At 47.7% G+C, this 24,383-nt stretch overlaps 1 protein-coding gene across 2 annotated transcripts in view; it reads right to left on the minus strand.

The window, feature by feature from the left end:
• The window catches only part of LITAF (lipopolysaccharide induced TNF factor), a 111,088-nt gene that overhangs the window by 36,344 nt on the left and 50,361 nt on the right, over positions 1 to 24,383 (minus strand). For both annotated transcript variants that reach the window (XM_067013452.1, XM_059036293.2), the window contains one exon: positions 5,567 to 5,673. The gene's annotated coding sequence lies outside the window, so the exon portion shown is untranslated. The remainder of the gene's footprint in view (positions 1 to 5,566; positions 5,674 to 24,383) is intronic.

Below are 24,383 nucleotides of genomic sequence, written 5' to 3' on the forward strand. Positions count from 1 at the left end.
CAGAGAAATGGAACCACAGATAGATAGATACATAGACAGATAGATACATAGATATAGATAGAGATATAGATACAAAACTCCTGAGCAGGAGCTGAAGCTCTAGTCCATAGGTGGAATTCTTCTGGGAAACCTCAGTTTTGCTCTTAAGGCCATTCAACTGGTTGGATAAGGCCCAAATTACCAAAATAATCTCCTTAAAGTCAACTTGTTGTAGAAGTTAACCACATCTACAAAATACCTTCATAGCAACACCTAAATTAGCATTTACTTGAATTACTGGCTACTATAGCCTAGCCAAGTTGACACATAAAACTAACCGTCATGGATGGTAATACTCCCCAAACTTATGTAGAGATCCAATGTAATCTCTATCTAAATCCCAACTGCCTCTTTGGCAGAAATAGATAAGCAGACACTAAAATTCATATGAAATTGCAAGGAACTCTGAACAACCAAAACAATTTTGAAAAAGAACAAAGTCGGAGGACTCACACTTCTTTTTTTTTTTTTTTTTTGCGGTACGCGGGCCTCTCACTGCCGCGGCCTCTCCCGTTGCGGAGCACAGGCTCCGGACGCGCAGGCCCAGCGGCCATGGCTCACGGGCCCAGCCGCTCCACGGCATGTGGGATCCTCCCGGACCGGGGCACGAACCTGTATCCCCTGCATCAGCAGGCAGACTCTCAACCACTGCGCCACCAGGGAAGCCCTTTAGGTAAGGCTTTATTGGGGCTCCTGCTGCAGCAGGAGGGAGTGAAAACAAGTAACAGATGCCCTTGGTTGCTCCCCGAGGGGCGTGGTAGGCTGAGTCCTGATATGGGGTGAGGGAAGAGGCGGGGCCATGGGTTGGGCAGGAGTAGCTTAGGTGGTCTGCCCACCCTTTTGGTGGTGTTGTGTGCAGGGTGCATGCACAGTACCCTGTTTTTGCTCAGGACTCTTCAGAAGTGGCAGTTGGGTTTTTGGTCTTTTTGTATCTTATTGTCCATAATTTGCCCCAAGTGCACATGCACACAGCTATTTTTTTTTTTTTTTTTTTTTTTTTTTTTGTGGTACGCGGGCTTCTCACTGTTGTGGCCTCTCCCATTGCGGAGCGCAGGCTCCGGACGCGCAGGCTCAGCCGCTCTGCGGCATGTGGGATCTTCCCGGACCGGGGCACGAACCCGCGTCCCCTGAACTGCGTCCCCTGCATCGGCAGGCGGATTCTCAACCACTGCGCCACCAGGGAAGCCCCCCACACACAGCTATTTTTAATCCCATATAGTTTCTTCGTATTTTGTTGCTCAAGGACACGTTTGTCCAGGTGCAAGCACTGCAGCAAAGGGTCCCAAGTCCCAGGTCCCAGCCTGTCTCAGTACCACTCTAGTGGGGGATGCTGATAATGGGGGAGGCTATGCATTTGTGGGGACAAGGGGTATAAGGGAACTTTCCGTGCCTTCCTCTTAAGTTTGCCGTAAACCTAAAACTGCTTTTAAAAAATAGTCTTTTTAAAAAAAAAAGTTTTAGAGATGGATAGTGGTGACAATTGCACAATATTGTGAATGTACTTGATGCCACTGAACTGTACACTTAACATGGTTGAAATGATAAATTTTATGTTATGTATATTTTACCACACACACACACACACACACACAAATTTAACTTAAACAAAAAATTGGCAAAGAACCTGAATAGACGTTTCTACAAAGAAGATATACAAACACCAACAAGCACATGAAAGGACGCGCAACATCTTTAGTCATCAGGGAAATGCAAATCAAAACCACAATGAGAAACCACTTCACACCCACTATGGTGGTCACAAAAAAAATTTTTTTTTTTGTTTTAATGGAAAATAACAGGGAGGATGGGGAGGATGTGAAGAAATCGAAACCCTCATATGTTGCTGGTGGGAATATAAAATGGTGCAGCCACTATTCTACCCCTGGTATATACACAAAAGAATTTAAAACAGGTATCCAAACAAAAATTTGTACAGGGATGTTCATAGCAGCATTATTCACAATAATCAAAAGATGGAAATAACCCAAATGTCCACTAACTGATGCACGGATAAACAAAATGTGGTATACCCTTATGATGGAATATTATTTGATCATAAAAAGAAGTGAAATACTGGGGCTTCCCTGGTGGCGCAGTGGTTGGGAGTCCGCCTGCCGATGCAGGGGACGCGGGTTCGTGCCCCGGTCCGGGAAGATCCCACGTGCCGCGGAGTGGCTGGGCCCGTGAGCCATGGCCGCTGAGCCTGCGCTCCGCAGCGGGAGAGGCCACAACAGTGAGAGGCCCGCGTACTACAAAAAAATAAAAAATAAAAAAAATAAATAAATAAAAAGAAGTGAAATACTGATACCTGCGACAGTGTGGATGGACCTTGAAAACATGATGCTAAGTGAAAGAAGCCAGGAACAAAAGGTCACATATCATATGATTCCATTTATATGAAATTTCAAGAACAGGAAAACTCTATAGATACGGAAAGCTGATTGGTGGTTGCCAGGGGCTGGAAGGAGTGGGGTAATAGCTATGGGGTTTCTTTTGGGGGTTGCTAAAAATGTTCTGGAAGCCAATAATGGTGAAGGTTGTGCAATATTTTGAATTGTGAAGTTTACTGAATTGTAGAGTTTAAAATGGTTAAAATGTTAAATTTTATATTATGTAAATTTATCTCAATTAAAAAAATAAAAGTAAACCAGGCATCTCACGTATGCTCTGTGAGGACAGAGCAGAGGGGGGGCAGTTATACATACATCTGTGACTGTTTCTCTTCCCACTAAAGATTTTGCAACTGTATTCTAACCTGAAAGGGCCCAGAACAAGATCTGGGAAGTGGACACATTATATGCCACCACGCCTGGCATCACATGAACCAGACAGAAAGGGGAAGATGTCCTCTGGGTATATTCTGAAATTTCAGCAGCCAGGGGAGAAAAACAGTTTTCATGAAAGAATGCAGGCTATAATCCCATTTTTTGTTAAAAAGAAAAAAAAATACACACCCATACACCTGGAAAAATGTCTTCACACTTTTTCAAGGATAAAAAACTTGATAAATAGTTGTCTCTGAGTGAGGAGAACTAAGGATTTTTCTTCTCCTTTTGCTACTTTCCATTTTCTAACATTTTAAGAACAAACACAAATTTCTGGTTTAGGAAAACTAATTTTCAAAAAAGGAAACCAGTTGTCAGAAACAGACTCCACTGACTGGTCTGTGTTATTCATAACAATGAATTCTGGTAACTAATGTTTCCATAACACCTTTTTCATTTCCAAAATATGTTTCCCACACACATCACACGATTCATCCTTGCAAAAGCCCTGTGCAGCCGAGATTCTTCCTGCTGAGTTACACAGATGGGGAAACTGAGGCCAGGCACAGGCGAGGCGCTCCCCGTGCCCAGATCCTAGCTTGCTGCCCTTGCCCGGGCTCTGGCCCTGGATAAGCCCTTTGCTTCTGCTGCTGCCAAGATAGAGCTGAAATGGGGTGAATTCAGGGGCAGAGAGAGGCCTTGGTGGAGTTGCCAGATGTAGCAAATAAAAACACAAGACTCCCAGTTAAATTTGAATTTCAGATAAACAGCAAGTAATTGTTTAGTATAAGTATGTTCCCAATGTTGCAGTGTTGCAGACTTGTAATATATTCTCAGCATTGTACAAGACATACTTAAACTAAAAAATAATAATAATAATAAAAATAATCACTCGTTGGTCTGAAATTCACATTTAACTGGGCATTCTATTCTATCTGGTAATGCTACCTGCCTGGTGCACCAAAGTGATGGCACCTACAGACAGTGGCCCAGGTGGAGGCCCCGGTGAGTTTCCCCAACCCTGCGATTACATGGGTCAGCCTTTCCCCTGGAGGTGTGGGAGACTGTCCCCAAACTAGCCAGGCCTCTGTCTTCACCAGGCCCAGAAGAAGTAGCAAGTGGGGCCTTTCCTGGCCTGCCTAGAGTGAGAACTTTGTTACCTGCTTGGGGGGCGGGGGTGGCCCGTTAACTGCAGGGGAAAAACAGGTCCTCAGGATGAGAGGCCTGATCCCCTCAATAACACCACCTAAATGACACGCTGTGTGCCTGTAGTTCTATTTAACAAGATATACCCTGACCACAGCAATGGGCCAAGGATGCAGAATAAACCCCCAGTGCAGAAGGAGGAGGATGATGATGATGATAGTGATGGAAAACACTAACACTAACCCTACCCCTGCTGGGTGCTGGCCACTGGCCACTTTTATATCCATTATCTCCTTTTCTTTAATAAAAAACCTCCTGTTTTACAGATGAGGCATCTGAGGTCCAGAGAGGTTAAGTAACAAGCCCCAAGTCACACAGCAAGAAGGTGCCTGGAGATGGGATTTGAACCAAGTCCAGCTGACTCCTGAGACTGACGCACAGCCTTCTCACTCCCTCAGCTGATGTGTCCTGGGTGCCAGGACTGTTCCAGAGCCTAGAGCTGGGGTAACAAAACAAAGGGCAAAGTCCCAATTCCCCTGGATTTTATGTTCTGGTTGGGAGCAGGAGATAGATAATGAATCAATAATGAGTACCCTGTGACTTTGCAGTCATCCCTGGCTCTTTCTAATTGCCGTAGCTTCCCGGAAACAAATGTCTTCATGGCACATAAAAGCTTCGTTCTCTGGGATCCATTCCAACCGCCCTGGGTGGGGAGAAGGGGCGGTGTGGATGGAGCCTGAATCCCAGAATCATATTTATTTAACAGTTGGTGCTCCCAACAACCCTGTGAGGGAAGTATTATCATCTCTACTTTACAGATGTAGCCATTGGAGCCCAGAGAGATTAAGCAAGTTGCCAAAAGTCACACAGCTAGTAATGATAGCAGTGGCAATTTGAGCCCAGGCTGGCTGGCTCCATGTTTAGTCACCACGCTGTGGAGAGCTTCTTGGTGCTTAGAGCCTTCTAGATCACCCAGACTGTATCTTTCAGCCTGTTGAACCTCAGAGCCTTTCCCTCCAATGTAGCCTCCTACAGAGCCACAACCCACAAAACAAAAATAAGCATTTCCAAGCAACACTTGGCCCTCCCTAGTCTGAAACGGAACAGCCCACTTCCCACCTCCACCCCCCCAGCCAAGGTCTCCATGCAGGTTCCTCTCTTCCCTTGGAGCACCCACAGAGGCCGTTGGCCACTTTTCCTTAATATTTTTGTATGTAGATGTAACTAACATATAACATTATATATTAGTTTCAGGTGTACACATAATGATTCCATATTCGTACATACTGCAAAATGATCACCGCAATAAGTATAGTTAACATCCATCACCACACACATAATTACAAATCTTTTCTTCCTTGTGATGAGAACTTTTAAGATCTATTCTCCTAGCAGCTATCAAATACACGATACAGTATTATTATTAACTATAATCACCATGCTGTACATTACCTTCCCAGGACCTATTTATTTTATAACTGGAAGTTTGTACACTTTGACCGCCTTCACCCACTTCACACACACCTCACCCCTGGCTTCTGGCAACCATCAATCTGTTCCCTTTTTCTATGAGTTTGGTGATTTTTTTTTTCAAATTCCACGTGTGAGAGACTTACTTCCCTGGCAGTCCAGTGGTTGGGACTTCGCACTTCCAATGCGGGGGTGCGGGGAGGCGGAGTGTGGCCCTGGTTCAATCCCTGGTCAGGGAACTGGGACCTGCATGCTGCACGGCGCAGCCAAAAAAAAAAATTCCACATGTGAGTGACATCATATGATAGTTGTCTTTCTCAGTCTGACTTGTTTCACGGAGGCCCTCCATCTCTTGCACCACTGTCTTTCCAGGTGCCCCAAACACCAGAGCCACCTTTCCGCTCAACTTTCAAAGGGACCTCCTCATTTGGGGTTTTCTCCCGGGCACATTGCTGGACTGATTCTGCAATTCCTGGAATTTGAACCTGAATGCCAGTGTTTGTCCATCAGTTCAAGGCTGGTCTCTCTTCCGGCCAGAAGGAGAAGTGCAGGCCAGGGGCAGTAACTGTAGGTCTGGGAAACCTGGAATTGCCCAACCTCCAGAGGGTCAGACCAGGGCTTGGGGGTGGGAGGTGGGCAGTCAGGCCCTCTCTGTTTGAGGAAATAGATGGAGCAGTGGTGATGACATCAAGTCTGACACAAGGCCTGGGCCCCAGTCCCGGTCTTGGCTCCTTCCCGGTGGCTGGACCTCAGCCAGCCCCTCCTTCCAGACTCTCTTTTCTCTGCTGCCCCAGCATCTCCAGTGAGGTCATGACAATGAGACGAACTCATTAAGGGAAGTGGCCTGGCACATAGGAAGGCTTCAAGTGTTCATAACTGCTATTATTATTGTGTTGCTGTTGCTGTCGTTCTTAACTGAATTGTAGTTGATTGACAATGTTGTGTTAATTTCTGCTGGACAGAAAAGTGATTCAGTTACACACATACGTACATTCTTTTTCATATTCTTTTCCATTATGGTTTATCACAGGATATTGAATATAGTTCCCTGTGGTATATGGGAGGACCTTGTTTTTTATCCTTACTATATGTAATAGTTTGCATCTACTAACCCCAAACTTGTTGCCGTTGTTTTTAAGCACCTCTTCCATCAAAACCAAATACTCACAAGGCCTATGAGCCCTTTGTTTCTGGAATCACACTTTAGTTCTGCTAGCAGCAGCCACAGCTCCGTGATAAGAAAATAATCCCACCCAAGCAAATATACTCATGACCCATCCTGAGCTCCTGACTCAGTTTCCCCACAGTCTAGAGAGGTATCAGGCCCTCCCTATGGCCTCCAGAGCCCCACATGATCTAAGCCTCACTACTTCTCTGTCCTCGTCTCCAAACACCCTCAATCTCACTCACTCTGCTTCAGCCACACAGGCCTCCCTGCTGTTCCAGCACTGTCTTGCCTCAGGGCCTTTGCACTGGCTGTTTCCCCCTGCCTGAACCACTGGCACCCCAGGTATCAACATGGCTGGCTCCCTCATTCAAGCCTTTGCTTAAATGTTACCTTCTCAACCAGGCCCACCCTGACCACCCTCTCTGAAATTACAGCCCCTCCCTCACACTCTTGACCCCATCCCCACTTTTCTGTAACACTTACTACCCTCTCATTAATGACATAGTGTTTATTATTCCACATCTGATGGTATGCTGCTCATGGATGTGTCCCAGATGCCCAGCACAAGCCTGGCACTGGAATAAAGAGAAGGCAGGCTGGAGGGGAAGTGGGGAACACCTTGATGTCCCTGACATCCCCCACTTCCCTTTTCTGCACCCCACCCCCAAGCACATGTAGCCCTGAGGCTGTAACCTGGGAGCATCCCCAGGAAGCCTTGTTTCCAGATCATTTCCGCAAAAAAGACGAAGTACACCACTTCCCCTTTCACCTACCCACGCTTCCGGGTTGGAAGTTGTCTCCCCCACCCCCATCCTCCCCTCCTCCACCTTCCTGAGCCACTGAAATGAGACACTGAAATGAGACACTGAAATGTGGAAGAAACACTTGCGAAGAACCCCGGAGCAGGAGCCTCTAAGATTTCTTCTCCCTCCTGAGCTAGTCAGAGCCAGGGCTAAATGTTCATTACCAGACCTACCGCATTCCGAACCAAAAATATCCTGTCTAAAACTGTCATTTCTTCTAAAAAATTGTGATCATTTACTACATGCCAAATCCAATAGGAGTGCATTTAGATCCATTATCTTTTTTTTCTTCTTTGTTGCGCCGGGTCTTAGTTGTGACATGCAAACTCTTAGTTGCGGCATGCATGTGGGATCTAGTTCCCTGACCAGGGATCAAAGCCAGGCCCCCTGCATTGGGAGCTCAGAGTCTTAACCACTGCGCCACCAGGGAAGTCCCTAGATCCATCATCTTGTTTAATCTTCATGACAACCCATCATTCTTAATAAAAACAACAATAGGGGCTTCCCTGGTGGTGCAGTGGTTGAGAGTCCGCCTGCTGATGCAGGGGACACGGGTTCGTGCCCCGGTCTGGGAAGATCCCACATGCCGCGGAGCGGCTGGGCCCGTGAGCCGTGGCCACTGAGCCTGCGCTTCTGGAGCCTGTGCTCCGCAACGGGAGAGGCTGCAACAGTGAGAGGCCCACGTACCACACCCCCCCCAAAAAAAATAATAACAATAATAAATGCATAGCCAGGCATCAGCCTAACATGTTTATTAACTCACTTAATCCTTGCAAGAACCCTAGGAGGTAGGTGTTATTATTCTCCCCATTTTACAGATGAGGAAATCGAGACACAGAGAGGTTATGTAGCTTGCCCAAGGTCACACAGTGGGGTTAGTGTGAAGCCAAGATCAGAATCCAGAGAGGCTCTTTCTAAAGTCCCTGGTGGTCCAGTGGTTAAGACTCCACTCTTCCACTGCAGGGGGCACAGGTTCGATCCCTGGTTGGGGAACTAAGATACCACAAGGCACAGCCAAAATAAATAAATAAAGTCTGTGTGCTTACCCACAGACTTATTCTATCCTGTTTCCCCGAGTAGGAATTCTAAACCCCATTTTATAAATGATGAAGCAACCAAGACCCAAGGTTTTTCCCACTTGTAAGTGTCAGAACCAGGATTTGAACCTAAGATAGGACTGCAAATAAGCGCCCATTCTAATGCACTGCAGCTGCGGGGTCCCAGTCCAATTCATGTACACACGGGCATGGAACCGGCTTTGACCCCCTGGGAACTTACTGCCCAAGTCACACAATATAAAAGGCCCAAGGACTACAGACAGAAAAGCCATCGATGTGGAAGAGCTTTGGAATCAGGATTGAGGAGGGTTCCCTCCTCCAAAGCCCTCGAGTGACAGAAGAGGAAGCAAAGGAGGAGAAAGAAGAAGTGAATTGGAACCTGACTCACTTCTAAAACCCATATATGTATTTCCCAGCATCGTAAACAGGGCATGATACAAAACAAAATCCTGTGTGGCCAGTGGGTGTAGGGGACCCTGGGGGAGCAAAGTGTCCTCTGTGCCCCTAGATGCACACCTCAATGAACCCCCCCACACCAGGCCATTCCCAGCAGCAATCACGATGTCTGAGGGGTGCTTTCTTCCTGACCTGCAGATCTCATGCTGGGAATCACTGCACAGATGCCCCTGTAGCTGTGCATGGATGGGGCATCCCCTCCCCCAAACCTTGCTGATGACAGCCCAATGTGGAGACAAGGCAAATGGCTGTTAAGAAGGAGCTGGACAAACACCTCGTGAAAAACCACTCACGATGTTTCCTCTGGTGCCATTAAGGAGGAAGAAATAGTGCTCTATGTCCATTTACGGAAAGTGGGCTGTAAAATCCTCAAGTGCAGAAAGCAAGTCATAGAACAAGGAGTCGAGAACAATGACATTATGTGTTATTAACATCTACAGCAGGGGACTTCGCTGGTGGCGCAGTAGTTAAGACTCTGCCCTCCCAATGCAGGGGCCCGAGGTTCAATCCCTGGTCAGGGTACTAGATCCCACATGCATGCCACAACTAAGAGTTCACATGCTGCAACTAAGGAGACCGTGTGCCGCAACTAAGACCAAGTGCAACCAAATAAATAAGTAGAGAAATAGATATTTTTAAAATAAATAAATAAAACTAAAACTAAAACATCTACAGTAGTAGTTTCACTGACGGTCACACCAAGGCATGTGAGACATGAAATTATGTGACTGGGTTAAGACCAGCCACCTTTCTTTTTAAAGGAAATGGGATAGAATGGAATAGACTGTCATAGGACAAAACAAAACAGAATAGACAACCCCAGCCAGCATTCCTTATAATAAGCATCATTGCATAAAACTTCTGTTCTACCTATATTCCACTGTCCATGTGTACTGGGTTACAATGCAAAATCTATTTTTCCATTGTGGCTCATAGCTAAACAAAAAGTTTGAAAACCCCTGATATGGAACATATCTAAATGATATGGACCCAACGAACCAAGAGAGTTTCCCTCTGAAGAGAAGAAGGAGGCAGGCAGGGGCTTTATTTTATACAATTCTATACTATTTGGTTTTTTCTTTTTTAAACAATGAGTATGCATTGCTTTTGCAATAAAATAAAGAACTTTTAAAACCTTTTAGTAAAAATAAACATCCCTGCCTCAGTCTCCAGGAAAGAGGCTGTGCTGTTTGAGCTGTCAACAACTTTTTGATGTGAAAAAGACCAAATCCCTACCCCGAGGGGCTGTGCCTCCCAGTGGGCTATAAGCGCCTCCCTGGTTTTTTTCCACCCATCCTTCTCTTCCCCTCCAGAAAGCCACAGGATCATCCAAAAAAGGAGACACGCCTTAAGCTGTCACTCTCCATTTTCAAAAATGGAACAGCCGCACCAGTTTTGGGGCTGGATTGTCGGGCAGAGCCCTGGTGATGCGTCTGCCAGCTGGGGAGGGGGCTGGAACGCCCCCTCGCCACACACAGGCCGGTTTTCCTGCCATTTAGAGCAACAGGAGGATATCACAGACTGTTAGGAAAATCAACAGACCCCCCCCACACCAGCCCTGCCCGCCATCCCCACATTGTGTTTTCAGCTTGGTGTTATATCGTAAGTATTTTCTGTGTTGATAAAGAGCTCTCATAACTCCTTCTTCTAAATGCCTCTTAAGAATCCACAAAGGGGTTACAACAGATGTGTCACGCCCAATGATTCCTATTACAAATGTCATGGCAGTAGATATCACTGGGCACTCAGTCTTTCTTTCCTTGTTTTAGGATTAGTTCCTTTGGGCAAATTCCCAGAAGCGTGATCGCTGGAAAGGAAAGTGTAGGCCTTTCCAGCCCCTGAAACACTCTGTCAAACTGCTTTCTGAAAGGGCTGAGACCCACACCTTTTTAAGGAACTGCAGGCTGGCATGATTAAGTCACCACCACCTCTTGACTCCTGACGTGAAACATCTGTGACCCAGGCACCCTGTGTCAGGAAGAGACAGTAATGTAGGAAAGAGAGAGACTTCCTCTCCTACTGTGGGAACTGGCCAGGGCCTGAGCCACAGTGGAGCGGACCCTCACCCTGGCCAGTCCTTGAGGACTCCGGAGGGGAGGGAGGGCATCACTTCCTCTCCTTCCACAGTGGGAACCTGGAACCCAGGCCTTCAGCATCCCAAAGCCAGGGCTGGGAGGATGGACTTCATCGTTAGGCTGTCACCATGAAGAATGTGGTCCAGAGCATGTTCTGCTGGTGGCTTAGTCAGGTCGGCTGCTATACAAGAATACCACAGATGAGATGGCTTATAAACATCGCACATTTATTTTTCACAGTTCTGGAGGCTGGGAAGTCCAAGATCAAGGGGCTGGTAGATTCTACATCTGGTGAGAGCCCACTTCCCAGTTCTTAGATGACTGTTTTCTCTCTGCGTCCTCACATGGTGGAAGGGTTGAGGGAGTTCTCTGGGGTCTCTTTTATAAGGGCACTAATCCTATTCACAAGGGCTCCACCCTCATTACCTACTCACCTCCCAAAGGCCCCACCTCCTAACACCATCACATTGAAGGTTAGGCTTCAACATATGAATCTGAGGGGGACAGAGACATTCAGTCGTGGGAAAATGCTGAGCAAGGAAGACAAGGCCTATGGTTTGTCCGGATGGGGCAGATGGATGGGTGGGGACACTGCTCAGTGTCGGCTCTGGCTTTGGGGACCCCGCAGACCCCCACAAGGCCTGGGTCCTCATGGCTGAAAAGCTGCAGCTTCCTGCTTCCAGGCAAGACCCTTGCACACTTCTCTAAGGGTTGGCAATGAGGAAAGGAGGTTGCACTTGCCCTGTGTGACACCCCCTTTTCCCAAGGGTATGGAGCCCTCGCCAGCTCAGTGTTGGAGGGGAGAGATTGAGGACAAGAAAGAACAAAAAGAAGCGCTCTGACGAAGCCCCCAGCGGTGTGCTTGTTCTCAGCCCTTCAGCGAGTTACTTAGTATTCTCACAACCACACCAAGCCAGGCACCAGGGTCCCGGCCAAAACCTATCACCGGCTGCCCACTTAGGATCAAGATCAAACTCTCACCATGGCCTTTGACCTCCAAAGCCTCCGGCCCCCACCTCCAGCTTCCCATTTTCTCCTTAGGGCATCGCTCACTGAGGGTGTGTAATTACCCATGTGGTTGAGAGATGCCTTTTTGTTAAACTCATTATGGACCGTTACAAACAGCTTCCCCATCACCTACTTGTGTTCCTTCTGATACCGTCCATGTATCCCCACGCCTTCCTCGGCCACTGGATTTTTTAAAAAGTAAACTTTAAAAAAGAATAATTTTAGGGAATTCCCTGGAGGTCCACGCTTTCACTGCCAAGGGCCTGGGTTCAATCCCTGGTCGGGGAACTAAGATCCTGCAAGCCGAAAGGTGCAGCCAAAAAAAAAAAAAAAATTAAAAAAGAATAGCTTTAGTTTTACAGACTGGATTGTTTCAAAGCAAATCCTTGACATCATACGTCATCTGTAAACACTTTGGGTTGAGTCTCTAAAAGATGAGAACTCTTTTAAAAAAAATATAACCGCAAAACTACGATGTGCCCCCACCCCTCACCCCAAAATGAACTTCTGAATTTCATCCAATGTCATCCAGTCTGGGTTTATATTTCCCTGACAGTCTCATAAGTGTTTTTAAAAGAATCTGGTTTGTTTGAAACAGGATCCTGTTCACGGTATTGTCAGCACCTGGCACTCAGCTCATTTGGCCCATAGTAGATGCTCAGTAAACACTCACTGGGTTACCAAACGAGAGGAGAAAATAATCAAAACGACAGCTCACATTTTCAGAGTACTTCTAAAGCTCGGCCCCATGCATGTTCTCATCTGTCTAACCCAGGCAGCCATACCAAGAGGTGATGCCTTTTGTTGTCCCATTTTACAAAGGACAAAACTGAGCCCAGAGAGGTGAAGTGACTTGCCCGAGGCCACACAGCGAGGATAGACTAGACCAGTGAAGTGGGCGTAGGGTGCTATCTCACTGTGCCAAGTGCTACCCTTAACCTGACAACAGCCCTCAATCTGCAGGTGAGGAAACTGCTGGGCAAGGCTGGCCTCATCCACACCCAACTGTTCCCCAGCAACATGAAGACAGACAGGCACTTGGCACGATTTCTAGGGCCAGGAGTTAATCCCCTCTCCACCCTAGACCCCATCAGTGCCCTGCAGAGGGATTCCTAACCCACTTTCCCTCCTCCAGGAGGACTCCAGGAACATCCTCCTCTGGACCCCTGAAGGAGGAGCAAAGTCATCTCACGTTGCCCTGACCCTGTTTGGTCAGGCAACAGATATTTATTTCTCATCAATAGTTGCCAGACATTGTGGCAGGCCCAGGAGAACAAGTAATGGCCGAGACCAAGTTTAAGTCCAGTGGGGAGAAAGACCTTAAAGGAGACCACCAAATGCATTTATAATGGTCAATGGAAAAAGGGCACGAGGGAAGGATGTAGAGGCTCTAGGTGCATCTGGGTGGGGTGGTCAGGGAGGGCTTCCTGGAGGAGGTGAGGCCATGGCTGATGATTTTTTTTTTTTTTTTTTTGCTATGCTGCCACACAGCTTGTGGGATCTTAGTTCCCTGACCAGGGATTGAACCCGGGCCCTTGGCAGTGAAAGCACAGAGTCCTAACCACTGGACTGCCAGGGAATTCATGGTATTTTTTTTTTTGAAGTATAGTTGATTTACAATGTTTCAGGTGTACAGCAAAGTGATTTAGTTATATATACATATTCTTTTTCAGTTACATATATATTTTATATTATATATTCAGCTATATATATATATATATTTCTTTTTTTCTTTTTCAGATTCTTTTCCATTATAGGTTCTTACAAGATATTGACTATACTTCCCTATGCTATACAATAGGTCCTTGTTATCTATTTTCTGTATAGTAGTGTTTATCTGTTAATCCCCAATTCCCGATTTATCTCTCCCACCCTGGCTGAGTCCTCTTATTATTTATTTTGAACAATTTTAATTAACTAATAAAGTAATGAACAATAATAGTTCTGAATAACAATAATAATGGCTAACAATTATTGGGTTATATCATTTTGGTGTTTTACATATGGCATCTCCTTTCATCTTTACAATAACCCAATGGGTAGAGACTATTATAAACCCCATTTTAGGTGAAGGAACTCTGTGGCTCAAGCAAAGACCCAGCACAGTCAAAAAAAAAAAAAAAGAAAAGAGTGAGTGAGTGAATGAATGCATATGTGTTCTGACTGCAGTCTTAGTGGAGTAGCTGGGGAGGGAGGTGGATACAAAGAAGAAATTACTGTTCCCTAGCGGGTAGGAAATCCAACAAAGTCTTTTTAAAAGGGCTGATGCTCAAGTCCAGTCTTAGGCAGACAGGGAGGAAGAGCATTCCAGGCAGAGGGCACCAAATGGGCAAAGGCCTGGCAGGTTAACAATCGCCTGGAGTTCAGAATTACTGGGGCGTAGGATGGAGGTGGGTGTAGAAAGAAATGTTGGTGGTAAGTCAGGGATGGGCCCCCAGGGTCTGGGATGAAGCATTTGAATACTGCCCTTATGTGATGAGTCAGAGAAGGTTTTAAGTAGGAAAACAGTGGGATCAGATCTGACCATGTCTGGCTGCAGGACTTCCCCAGCCAAGACCCTTTACCCTTTCACTGCCTTCCACAGGAGGACTGGATCCCAAACACATACCCCCCACTCCAAAGGCTGAATCTTTCACTACTTGTGAAAAAAAAAAAAAAAAAAACACGCAGGTGTCTCCAAAGTATTTACCCAGCACCCTCCATGGCACAGAAATAATAGCTGGATTAACTATTTACTTCTGCCAGGTCTGGGGTCAGCCTTGGGTACATGCTGCCTCATTTGATTCTCCCAACAGCCCTGTGAAGTAAGTACTTTTTGGGCCCCATTTTATGGATGAGGAAACTGAGCTCAGAGAGGTTTAAACAATGGCTGAATGTCACACAGCTACTTGGGAGTCATTCTAGGCCTTGACCCCAGGCAGTCTGGCTCCAGAGCCCCTGTTCCTATCACCATTCTGAACTGCATAAAGCATGAACCCTGCTTTCTGCCTTCAATCTGGGAAAGTAAACCACCACACTCAGGGCAGGCACTCGAAAAAAGGCTGCCTTTGCCCAGCTGGCCTCAGCCTTATATCACAGCCTGCTTTGGTGCTATCAGCCCTAGCACGTTGTTGTGGCCCCTTTATAAGGACCTGTAAGAGAAAAGCCCTGAGTTCTTTAGGCCCAGGAAAGCCAGACTTCCCCTGAACCCTTGATTTGTTTTCACCTTTGGAACAGTGAGAATCTTGAAATTGATTGTGTTTCCCCCTTTGCTCTGGCTACTAGGAAGCTCAGACCAAATGTACATCCCAGCTCTGGAAGCAGAAGTGTGCTTTAACATGAGTGTTGTTTTATTTTCCTTCCCTCCTATTATTTTTCATAGTTTCCTCATTAGAAAAAATTTCATTGCTCTGTTGATATCTTTGTTAGTTACTTCTCATTCATTGTGGCAAGAGGCAAGCTTACAGATAAATACATACACACATGAAAAATGAATAACAATCATACCATTAAATCAGTGTTTCTCAACCTTGGTGATATTAATATTTGGAGCTGGATCATTTATTGCTGTGGGCCTGACCTGTGCACTGTAGGATGTTTAGCAGTGTCCCTGGCCTTTACCCACCAGATACCAGTAGCACCCCTCCCACCCCCACATTGTGACAACCAAAGATGTCCACTGTCAAATGTCCCCAGGGCAAACTCTTCCCTGGTTAGGAACCTCTGCTCAGGAACCTCTGCTCTAGCCTGAACTCCTTAAAGGCAGGATGAGAGTGGTTTATAACAGCAACCAGGGCCTAGCTCAGGGCTGGAAGTTGGCAGGATGAGAACAGCTGGCTTAAGAGATGACCAAATGTCCACCCTAATACCTCATCACCCTTCTCCAGGCCTTCTGCCCATAGAGCTCTTGCCATCTCAGTCCTCATAGGAGCCCCATGGAGTCATAATTAGAACCCTGCTTTACAGATAAAGGCACTGGGGTCCAGAAAGGTTGAGTGAGTAGACAAAGGTCACACAGCAAGTGGGCAACAGGGCCAAGAGGCACAGGGAGTGGTCACTGTGAGATAAAAGGATGTAAGCTGGATTCTGAGGAGTAAGTCGGACTTGACTGGGCAGGTGGGATCCCAGGTGGGGTAATCTGAGCATGAGAAAGGCCCATAAGTGGGCATTTGAACAGTTTCCTTAAGCCTGGGAGATTCGAGAGGGAAATGAAAACCTAACCTGTATGTGGATGTTCATAAGAGCATTATTCACAATAATATAAAGGGGGAAACAACCCACATGTCCATCAACAGACAGATGGATAAACAAAATGTGGTCTGTCCATACAGTGGAATATTATTCAGCCATAAAAGGAATGAAGTTTGCTTCATGTTGTGATGTGGATGAGCCTTGAAAACATGATACTCAGTGAAAGAAGCCAGACACGAAAGGTCACTTTTTGTATGATTCCATTGACATGAAGTGTCCAGAAGAGGCAAATCCACAGAGACAGAAAGTAGATTAGTGGTTGCTTAGGGCTGAGGGGAGGGTGGAGTGGAAGGTAATAGCTAAAGGGGATAGTGTTTCTTTTCCAGATGATGAAAATATTCTAAAACTGTGACGGATGCACAACTCTGTGTATACTAAAAGCCATTGAACTGTACACTTTAAATGGGTGAATCATATGGTATGTGAATGATGTCTCAATAAAACTGTTAGAAAATAAAGATGGGGACTTCCCTGGTGGTCCAGCGGTTAAGACTGCACTCCCAATGCAGGGGACCCCGGTTTGATCCCTGGTCAGGGAACTAGATCCCACATGCCCCAACCAAAAGCCTGCATGCCGCAACTAAAAAAAAAAAAAAAGATCCCACACACTGCAACAAAGATCCTGTGTGCCACAACTAAAACCCAGCACAGCAAAATCAATCAATCAATATTTTTTAAAATAATAAACTAAAATAAAGATGGAGTGGGGGGGATATTCCCAAGGCAGAGGATGCAGGCTTCAGTGCTGGCTGTGCCACTGCCTGGCTACATGACCATGGACAAGTCACTTCCTCCCAGAGCCTCAGTTTCCTTATCTGTAAAATGGGTACATCCATGACCCCCCATCTGCTAGGGCTGAAGGGAAGTTGAAGGAGATAAAGCATGCAGCCGAGAGCATGCCATTCGAGTGCTCCACAGATGTTAGTCACTGGACGTTATACTCTGGATATGTCTTGTCCCGACCCACTTCTCATTCATACTCCAGAAACCTCTAGAGCACCCATTCCAGGAATGAGGCAATTCCTTGAAATCTGAGAAGACCTCACAGGCTTTCTTGCCCTGGGAAGAAAATAAAAGCCCTCACTGTTGTCCTAGCCCCGGATCCTAAAATCACGCAGGCCTTCTTTCCCCAGATCCAGAGGGCCCAGTCTGTCATTTACAGTTTCAAGACACCAAATGACGCCAGTGATCTGCAAAGAGGTCCTCATGGCCCCCATCACCTGGGGCCCTCGAATCTGTGCTCCACCCCCTCCAGTCCCCACTGCTCCTGGTGGCTTTGAGGACCTCAGGAAAGGCAAAGAGAAGCTGGCACTGACCCTGCAAAATAATCCAGCCTGGGTGGGATGGGGTGGGGGAACCCCACAAAGAAGCAAGTGTTGGGGGGGCTCATCCCTGTACAATGGCTCCTCAGAAACCTGTCCCTGGGGGGAAACAGAGGATCTCTATCAACATGGCCTGAGAAAGAAATGTCTGTATTCTTTTCGGACCTGCCCCCACAGGCTCCAGGCCAAGAATGTACAGCACAGCATCTATTAAGTTTCTAAAATTATGCCTAGGTTTGGGGGTTTGGCTAGGGCGAGGAGCGGGAAAGGATGTGGCGGGTGGGCAGGCAGGCAGGCAGGAAATCTTTAAACCAGCGCCTTGCACCCCGACCTGCACGCTGGGCAGCGAGAAGGGAATGCCCTTCCAGCAGATGTCAAATTGGTCCTTAGAATCAAAAGCCCTTCTGTGCACAGCCTGGGCATTCAACCGTTTTTAAACATTGCTGCACTGCCTTCCCGGATTGTTTGAGTTTTCCTTGGATCGACGGAGTTGGGGGGAAGTGGATGATGTATTTGGGCCTCCCAGTTTGAGGAGTAAATGAGAGAAAGAAAACTCCTAGTGGTCAAAATCTAGAAGTGGGAACAGGGTTGCTGTAGAGGGTTGTGCAGGCTGTGCACTGCACAACTGCTGAGGGTCCTTTTCTCAAACATGGAGTTACACTGTGTACACACATTCGAGGTGGCCCATCATGTACCAGAAGGAGGACCAGCTGGCTCATGTGGTCAAGGCCTCATTCTTGGATGGAGTTGGGGGTATGGGAATCAGTGCCCAGTTTGTATGTGGGAGTCAGAGAAAGACCTTATCACAAATGTCAATCCTGATCGAAATACTTAGACACCCCCTCATACAGATAACTAAATCTAAGGGGGAGGAAGGAAATGTCAAGGAGGTAGGAGCCCCTAAATCTGTGGGCTATCCTACCTCCCAGATATGGTTGCCAGAAAAAATAGAGGACACACAGTTAAATCTGAATGTCAGATAAGTAATGAATGGAAAATATCCCCAGGGCTAAGATCAAACAACAAACAAAAAAACAATGAATGAGTTTTTTAGCATAAGTATACCCCCAAATATTGCAGGGGGAAAATTACTCTAAAAAATAAATCATCTGTTGAGGGATTTTCCTGGTGGTCCAGTGGTTAAGAATCCGCCTGCCAATGCAGGGGACATGGGTTTGATCCCTGGTCCAGGAAGATCCCACATGCCGCAGAGCAACGAAGCCGGTGCGCCACAACTACTGAGCCTGAGCTCTAGAGCCCGTGAACTGCAACTACTGAGCCCGCAAGCCCAGAGCCAGTGCTCTGTAGCAAGAGAAGCCACCACAATGAGAAGCTTGCACACCACAATGAAGAGTAGCCCCTGCTCGCCGCAGCTAGAGAAAGTCCCTGCGCAGCAATGAAGACCCAGCACAGCCAACAACAACAATAAAAAATCCTGTTTCTCTCACAGTCAAATTTAACTGGGCATCACTATTTTTCTTTGCTAAATCTAGCAACCCTCCCCCCAGAGGGCATGCCTATAAAAACTCTTTGCCACCCACCATTGCCTGCAAATAGCTGTTGAAACAGCAGCTAATTAGGAGCAAGTTTCGCCCCAAGCCTTTTGGCTGCTGAGCACTCCCCCCAAACCCCCACGTATCATCACAGTGGCCTCTTCCTCTCTTGGGGACTCTGAAATCACCACCTGGCCTGGCTAAGAGGTTTCTCTGCAGGTGGGTGCCCAGCACAGCGCCTGTCCGTGGGGAGTATGGAAATAGCCTCGGAGCCAGAGGATCTCACAGCACTGCCCACGCGGCTGAAACTGGAGGAGTGAATCTTGTATAAGGCCTGCACAGTAAGTCAGACACTATGACTCCCAGGAACCAGGGTGGCCTCGGACTCTGGTGTACTCTCATTCGTCTGAGATGCGCTTGCCCTGGGGGTCAGGTTTGGGGGCCAGTGCTCAGGTCAGAGCGGAGGCCCCTCCCAGGCTGTCCCCCTGGGCTTTCTGGAAGGCAGGTAGAAAATGAGGGAGAGTGCTCTGCAACCCTCGGCGGTTTCTATGGGAATGGCTGGCTGACCTCTTGTGGGGCCAGAAGCAAATGCACGTGACCAGTGGGCAGTGGAGCCAACCCAGCTGGCAGGACACTCACGTGCACAGGAAACCTGGACAGAAAGTTACCCGAGGCCCAGGCAGGACGGACCTGGATCTGGAGCCCGGAAGAGTCTTGGCAGACAGCAGGAGGGTCTCCTCAGTCCCCCACTTCCCCCCCAGCTCAGGACTGGCCACCAACTTCCCCACCCCTGCTCCCCACTCCGTCTGAGACCCTGGAAAGGCTGGGGAGGCGAGGAGGGGCTGAAATGCCTCAGGGATGAGTCAGCCCTGTTTGGGAGCAATTCTACTCTGCTAGCCCAGAGGTGATTGGACACCATCTGGGAGCCTCCCTGTGGCTCCTGAAGACTTGTGAGTCCCCTCCCCATCACCCCAGAGTCCTGTTCCCTATAGAGGCACAGAGGCACCTGATTCCTGCAAAAGCTGTCCCTTGTGGGCCATAACCGGAGACTTGAGATGCCTTCTTCCCATGAGAGGGCCAGCCAACCAGGTTCTTGACTCTATTGACTCTAGTTTTGTTCCCCCCCACCCCCCGTATGCGGGCCTCTCACTGTTGTGGCCTCTCCCGTTTGGGAGCACAGGCTCCGGACGCGCAGGCTCAGCGGCCGTGGCTCACGGGCCCAGCCGCTCCGCGGCATGTGGGATCTTCCCAGACCGGGGCACGAACCCGTGTCCCCTGCATCGGTAGGCGGATTCTCAACCACTGCGCCATCAGGGAAGCCCTTGACTCTAGTTTTTGTTTGCACTTCTGATCCTTGTTGGCTGGAGAGGGGAAAGATGCTCACAAGGGCAAAGAGGCCAGAGCTCCTCTGTCACCTGGGGCACACACGATGCAGCCAGATGCAGTTCCTGGGGGCAGGGTGTGTGTGCACGCGCGCCCGCGCGGGTGTGTGTGGGGGTGCTGCTTTCTCCTGTGTGATTGGGTCACAACTGTCACAATGGGTTTGTTGGAGGTGTCAGACCCTGTTGTTCTGCCTATTTAGACCTGCCCCACTGCAAAGGCAGATTGACATTGTCCTCTCAAACTGCCAACTCCTGGAGGGCAGGGACCCTGCTAATTCAACATGGGCTCCTGGGAGAGGCCTCAGAGGGAGAGGGCAGTCAGGGAAGGCTTCCAGTCGGGAGTGGCACTGGTTGAAGCCAGGGTTCACTGCGGGGAGGAGGAGGAGGAAGGGCACTATCACACAGAAACAGTGAGATGGAAGGTGTGGCACACAGGCAGACTCAGCAGGCCAAGTAACCCAGGGCAGCTCAGGCTGGTGGAACTAGGGCATGGGCTGGGGGCTGGGGGCTGAGGGTCTAGAGAAACGGCTGAACAGAGAGAGCATCCTGGAAACCAGGATCTGGACCCAGAGAGCCAGCCTTGCCCTGCCACGTGCTGCCGGATGACTTGGCAAAGCCACTTCACTTGCTAAGCCTCAGTTTCCTCATCTCTAAGATGGGAACAATGGCGGAGATAAACATCGCTGATCTGCGGGGTCCCTTGGCTCCCTGCCAGGCCCTGGGGTCCGCACGTTTACCGGCACGTCACTCATTCCCATGACACCACTAGGAAACAGGGGGCACACTTATCCCCACTGTACAGATGGGGCAGTTGAGGCTCATGCAGGTTCAGAAAGATGTCCCAGGTCCTAAAGGTCAGGGTTCGAACCCAGATCCAGCGATGTGAGGCCCAGGTCTGAACTGCCCCTTGGATAGAGGGAAGGGGTATGCTCTTTGGGATATGGGCACAGTTGTCTCTCACTCTACTTTTTCCTCCCTGGGGCAGCCATAGGAATTAGCACAAACTTGGTGGCTTAAGAAAGAAAGAAAGAGGAAGGAAGGAAGGAAAGAAAGAAAGGGAGGGAGGGAGGGAGGAAGAAATTTATTCTCTCACAGTCCTGGAGACCAGAAGTCCAAAATCAAGGTGTCTGCAGAGTTGGTCCCTTCTAGAGGCTCTGAGGGAGAATCTGTTCCCTGCTCCTCTCCTGGCTTCTGGGGGCTTCCAGCTAATGAAGTTCAGGACATCATACCCCCAAAATATTGCACCTCGGCATGCTGAATACCTTAAGCAGAAGCAGGAATATCACCCTGACCTTGCCCTTCTTCCCTGAAACAGGTGAATAAAACTCCAATGGAAGAGGTGCCCTCCCTGTACCAGGAGGAAGGGAGACTTTCTTATCACCAGGGATGGGGAACTGGGAATTGAGAAGTCTGAACAAAGTTTGTTAATCTCACCTTTTCCTAGTTATTTCTCCACTTACCACCCCAAACCCAAACCCCTTTGTCTTGTTCATTCTTCACACATTTACTTGTTTCTTTGTCTCCAAGGTATAAAATCTTCCTGCTTTGGTCACTTTTGGTCCTCATTTTCTTGTAAAGACTCCCATGTCCAAGTAAAAGTTCAGTCAAACGTGTTTCTTTTTCTCTCGTTAATCTTTGTCAATTTAACTTCCAGATGCAGCCAGGGACCTTAAAGGGATTGACAAAAATTTTTTCTTCCCCTCATGGCAGTCCTGGAGTTTTCTTGGCTTGTGGCTCCTTCCCTTTAATCTCTGCCTCCATTATCCTCTGTATCTGTGGCCTCTCTTCTTCTTATAAGGACACTTTTCATTGGCTGAACTGTTATGGTCTCTCATTGGCTGGGCTGTTGCCGGGCAAGGAGAAAAATCTTCCTCCTGCTGGGGTAGTAAGTAGTAACTTTCTTCCTGTTCCAGATGCAAGGTACATCTCTTCCTGTTTGGAGTCTACAGACAGCAACGTGTGATAGGGCTTGAGAGCTCCCCCTTCCTGCCTTCCTGACTTCAACTTAAATGAGGTTTCATTTGGTCCTCAGGGTACTTGGGGTGATGGAAATGTTCTAGAACTAGGTAGTGGTGATGTTTGCACAACATTGTGAATGTACTGAATGCCAGTAAGTTGTTTACTTTAAAATGGTTGATTTTATGTTGTATGAATTTTACTGCAATTTAAAACAATAAAAATATGGGAATTCCCTGGTGGTCCAGTGGTTAGGACTCAGCGCTTTCATTGCCAGGGCCTGGGTTCAATCCCTGGTCGGGGAACTAAGATCCCACAAGCCATGCAGCAAGGCCAAAAGGAAAAAAAAAGCAATAAAAATAAATGAGGGAACTTAATTTGAATGATATATTTTTTAACCCAGCCTAACCAAAGTGTTATTATTTCAACATGTAATTGATATAAGTTATGAATGAGATATAATATTTTACATTCTTTTTTCCATGCAAAGTCTTTGGAATCTGGTGTGTGTTGGACACTGCACCACAGCTCAATGCAGACCAGCCACATCTCAAGTTTCAGCAGCCACGTGGGGTTGGCGACTCCCTCGTTAGACAGCAAGGCCCCAGAAAGAGGCAAGCCTTCTGGCTTCTTCAGAGGAGCCACCGGAAAGTAAACCTTTCCCTGTAAAGCCTCCCTCCACAATGTTATTTCCGTGTGTGATTTGCTCATGGAGTTTCTGGGGTCTTATCTGCTCTGGCCAGTACTCCCTCCCAGAGATGGGGAGAGTGTAGGAGTGGAATGGAGAACCTTCCCCCAAAGATATGTCTACCCAGAACATGTGAATGTGATTCTATTTGGAAAAAGGATCTTTGCAGATAAAATTAAGACTCTTGAGGGAATTCCACAGTGGTCCAGTGGTTAGGACTTGGCGCTTTCACTGCCGAGGGCACAGGTTCAATCCTGGTCAGGGTACTGAGATCCCACAAGCAATGCAACACAGCCAAAAAAAGAAAAAAAATCATTAAAAAAAAAAAAAAAAAAAAACGACTCTCGAGGTGAGATCATCCTGGATTATACAGGTGGGCCCTGGCAATTTGCTGGCATTCAGTACATTCACAGTGTTGTGCAAGTATTACTACTACCTAGTTCTAGAACATTTCCATCACCCCAAGTACGCTGAGGACCAAATGAAACCTCATTTAAGTTGGAGTCAGGGAGGCAGGAAGGGGGAGCTCTCAAGCCCTATCACACGTTGCTGTCTGTAGACTCCAAACAGGAAGAGAGTTACTACTTTACTACCCCAGCAGGAGGAAGGAAGATTTTTCTCCTTGCCCGGCAACAGCCCAGCCAATGAGAGACCGCAACAATTCAGCCAGTGAAAAGCCACTACACTTCGAACTCCCAGCTTCCTCCAATGGGCTCTTTGTTAATAACAGCCCTGCCCAACTCCCCTTTCTCCTCTATGAAAGAATGTTCCTCTGCTTTGTTTCTCTGGACTTGCCTATATTTTTTGCTATAACACACACTTGTCACGAATTGCAATTCTCTATTCCTCAATAAACCCATTTGCTGGTAAAAATAACTGGCTGTTTCATTTTTAAAGACAACAACCAATTAGCAGTCACTCCCCTCTCTCCCCAGTCCCCGGCCACCACTAATCTGCTTTCAGTTCCTATGGATTTCCCTATTCTAGTCACACAGCAGGGACTTAAGTGGCTACTTCATGCCAGTGGATGCCCGGCTTCCAGGACCTCGTGGAGAGCTACCGGTTGGGGCCAGGCAACCCCCCCGCGCCAGAGCCAGGTCTGTGCGCTTCATTCCCAGCATTTTCTCCAGCACCCAACTCAGCCCTGTCACAAAGTGCATGCTCAGTAAACATGTATGCTGGGAGAAGGAAGGAAGGAACAGGGACCCCAGAAAGAGAAGCAACTCTGGGAGCCCCATTCTGCCCTGGGGTCTGAATGGTCTGGGCAGCAACTCAGTGGAAAAGGAGCGATGTGTGTGCGTGCGTGCGTGCGTGCCTGTGTGTG

This window comes from Kogia breviceps, chromosome 14 (genome assembly GCF_026419965.1).
Source record: "Kogia breviceps isolate mKogBre1 chromosome 14, mKogBre1 haplotype 1, whole genome shotgun sequence".
Taxonomy (NCBI): domain Eukaryota; kingdom Metazoa; phylum Chordata; class Mammalia; order Artiodactyla; family Physeteridae; genus Kogia; species Kogia breviceps.